Below are 3827 nucleotides of genomic sequence, written 5' to 3' on the forward strand. Positions count from 1 at the left end.
CCAGCGCGTGGGAGGAGTGGTACAGCCCACTGGGCTGAGCAGGCCTGGCCTATCTCCTGGGATATACAGGGACCGGCACAACCTGTTCTGTGGCCTGAGGTCAGATAAGGATGGCCCGTGCTATCTGGGAAGAGAGGTCTGACAGGGCCCTGGACAGGCCTCTCAGACCTCAGCCTTCTTGGGAGGACCCCAGGCAGAGAACCGCAGCACAGACAGGAAGGTCTGGCCACAGCACTGCCCCAAGGGCAGACGGCCTTCCATGTCTTCTGAACAGTACAATCAGGGGACAGGCCATCACAGGAGACGAGGGAGAGCAAGAGCCACATTCCCAATCACCCAGCGTCCCCAGTCAGAGCAAGAGCAGGGGAGAGGCCAGCGGGGCTTCCTCAGGTCCCCTGTCCCCACAAACCACTGCCCCTGGCCAGAGATCATAAAGTCAAGAGGGCTGGCTCGGACCTGCCACGCTGCCCCACCCACCCCAGCACACCTGGACCAGAAGTTCGCCCCTTCGAGGGTCCTCAGCCCTGACACAGGGCTGCTGTCTCCATCTGAGGTTAATCATTGACGCTGTCTTCAGGGCTGTAGACACACCCTGAGCCAGACCAACCCCTGGGCCTCCTCAGCCAACAGCCACCCCAGCCAACATTTAGGGAGTGCCTGCTGTGTTCACAGCACACACAGACACAAAGGACAAGCAAGGACTCCTCTTCCCCACAGGAACACGTACAGATGTGCAGGTGAAGGGGGCCTGTCCTGGGCACAGAACAGCCTGTGTGTCCCACCCAGGACACAGAAAGGGGGCGGGGACCTGCCTGGTGCACAGAAGAGGTACAGAGACCTGCCCCGGGCATGGGGTAAGGGGGGCCTGCCGGGGCACAGAGGGTGAAAAAGGCCTGTTGGGACGGGTGGGCAGGGTGGCCTGCCTGGGGCAGAAGGGGCTGTGAGTGGGGAGCCTGCCCCAGGGGATGGGGCAGGGGCTGGGCGTCACGTGGTGTCTTGGCGGGGCTTGCTCAGACACCCTCAGGACCGGGTAACAGGACTCCAGCAGGCAGCTACACCTCCTGGCAAGTCTACACCTGTTTGGCTGTTTACACCGCTGCACTGTCCCGAGGGCATGAGCCAGCCTCAGGGGTTACAGGGGCTTCCTCTGACTCCTGAGTGTCCTGTTCTCCAGCATCCCAGAATAGGAAGAGCCCCCAGGACTCGGGTGGGGGCGGAGGGACTGTGAGCAGAGGCGGCAGAGTCGAGGGCAGGCTGTGCCTCTGGGTGGGTCCTCCTGGCCACATCTCCCTCGGTGTCCCATGTGGGAGGCCTTGCAGGGCAGCACCCGCTCCCTCCAAGGCCGGACAGCCATGTCGATCCGTGCTCCTTACTGTGCCTCATCGTCCCCATCTGTGGAATGGGGGCATCCAGCCCTCCTGAGGGATCATTTGAGGAGTAAACCAGAACACTACCAGGTGGAATGAATGCTCACCTACTCAGTCACTACGACTGGTATAATTATGAATTACCTGAACTTTGGGGAAAAACCACGACACTTGAGCAAAAAACGTGGCCAACCAAGAAACGCGCCTGGGACGATCGTGAGGTTGCGACTTGTGCAGAAGCCCCGTACTTTCCCAAGCAAGCTCCAAAGGGCAAAGGAAGGTACATGAACCCCCCCGCCGGGGTCCGTGGTTGTGTGAACACCACATAGAAGCAAACTCATCTCACTGTGACTGGAGGGCCGGCTGGTCTGAGCCAAAGTTCTCAAAACCCACTGAACCACTGCCTGCAGGTTGGGGGCCCATGACCCTGCCGGCGGAGGTGGACAGCCAGTCAGAGCCACTGCAGGCAAAGCCCGTGGGTCCAAGACAGGCTTGGATCAGCACATGCTGTGACCCAGGCCCAAGACCTGGCTTTCCTGAACATAGTTCCTCTCTTCACTCACTCACTCATTCCTGACAGACGCGTCTGGAGCACTTTCTACACACGAGCTCTTCCCAGCACCGGACCCTGTAGAAGACACACAGGACAGTGTCTGCTGTCCTCCAGTTTACAAGTTCTTGTGAGAGAGACGAAAATGGAGAGCAAAGACATCCTGAAACAGCTTCGAAGAGTGGGGATGACAGGAAGGAGGGTGGCTCGTATCGACGGGGTGGGGGTGAGGGGCACGACTTCAGAGGGGGTCGGAGCTGGCATTCTTGCTGGGACACTAAGACACCAAACATCAACAAAACAGAGAACGGCAGGCTACTAGGGCTGACCCGCTCGGAGCAGCGAGGAGGCTGCAGTCAGGGACCCAGGAGGGGCCGGTGAGGTGGGGACAGCTCGGGAAGGCGGGCATCCCCACAGGTCTCACAGCTGCCGTGCAGGAGCCAGGCAAAGGGCCTGGCTTGCACCCGGCTTGCGGTAATTGCTCAGGAAACATGCAGTCCATGTCATTATCCTCTGGGGCCATCCTGTCCCAACAGAGCAAAGGCGTGTGCCAGCCCTGGAGCCATCCCATGTGCACAGCAGAGGATGGCCAGGCTGTGTGGCAAGCCCGGCCACCACCCCCATGTCCTGCGCCCATGGCGGCCCCAGCTCCGTCCATGCACTCCAGATCCACAGCGGTGCGCCTGTTCCGAGGCCGCCGGCCCTAACCCGAGGCTCTGCCAGCAGCGCCCAGAGCTTGGACTTGCTTCAAGGACCTGCAGTAGGCATCTCCCCTCTCCGCAAAGCTCAGTTTCTCAGACTGGGCGATCCCAGGCCATGGGCTCCCAAGCCTCAGGAAAAGTGAGAGGGGCTGGAAATGGAGTGATCCTTGGGAATCAAGGTCCAGCAGATGAGGGTCCCCCCAAAGCACGTGCTGCAGGGGCACACCTCGCTGGGGGTCTCTGCCCCATGGAGGGTGCCTGGCTGGCACTCCTGCCCACATCAGTCCCGGGGAGACAGTGCCTGCCCCAACTCTCCGACAGCATTTAATTTCCTTCTCTGTTCAGCTGGGTTCAGGCAAGAGGGGCGGTATCTGCTCAGCAAATATTGTCTGTCAGCCAAACAAGCAATATTTTTTGCCAACCTACTAACCACGCAGCAGGCAGCGGTCACCAAGAGGGGTCTCGGGATTAACCCTCCTCCCCCCTTCCGTGCAGAGCCGTCGAGCAGACGGGGAAAAGGCTGGCCCTCAGAGTATCCATTTTATCGCCACCTCCCTAAGATCCAGCAGTGCCCAGCTCCCTAGCACGTCCTAACCAAGCAGAGCGATATTTTGGCAACAGAAACACAACTGATAAGAGGCCGGCGGTGCTTCCAGACAGCCCCCGATTTCCAAGCGTGGATTTTTTTTGCCCCTGCAGCTCAAATCGTCCCTAAACCCACCCGACGCTGCTGCCCTTCCGGACGCGACGGTCTGGGCACGCGGGGGGCGCCCAGCGTCCCTCGCACAGGGCCCGGGCGGCCCGGGCTTCCCTCGGGGGTGCCCACGCGCGGGCGGCCCCTCCAGGAAGCCGTGGGCGGTCGCAAGGCCAGGAGTCCCGGGACCCCCCGGCGAGTCACTCCGGCGACGCCGCGCCCGCCCACCTACCTCCAGGGCCTCCAGGGTGCTGAAGCTGGCGATGGCGAAGCCGTCGATGACCTCCTCCTCCTGCGAGCTGGACTCGCGGCGGCGGCGGCGCGGGGGGCGCGCGGCGCGGGGCGCGGGGGCGGTGCCTCGGGGGGGCGCGCCGCGGAGGCCCGCGTTCTCCTTGCCGGGGCTGGGCTCGGGCTCGTCGCCCGACGACGGGCTCTGCGCGCGGGCGTCGCGGGAGGCCTCCCGGCGCCGGCCACGGTCCCGCTGCGCGCGCGAGCGCCGGCTCGGGCGGACCTTG

At 62.7% G+C, this 3827-nt stretch overlaps 1 protein-coding gene across 1 annotated transcript in view; it reads right to left on the reverse strand.

Annotated features, from left to right (window-relative positions):
• FBRSL1 (fibrosin like 1) overlaps nt 1-3821 on the reverse strand; it is an 86024-nt gene extending 82203 nt beyond the window's left edge. Inside the window, exon 1 of the mRNA XM_032270896.1 lies at nt 3545-3821. The gene's annotated coding sequence lies outside the window, so the exon portion shown is untranslated. The remainder of the gene's footprint in view (nt 1-3544) is intronic.
• Nucleotides 3822-3827: the final 6 nt, after the last annotated feature.

This window comes from Sapajus apella, unplaced genomic scaffold (genome assembly GCF_009761245.1).
Source record: "Sapajus apella isolate SASKATOON/1434 unplaced genomic scaffold, GSC_monkey_1.0 scaffold218, whole genome shotgun sequence".
In the NCBI taxonomy this organism is placed as follows: domain Eukaryota; kingdom Metazoa; phylum Chordata; class Mammalia; order Primates; family Cebidae; genus Sapajus; species Sapajus apella.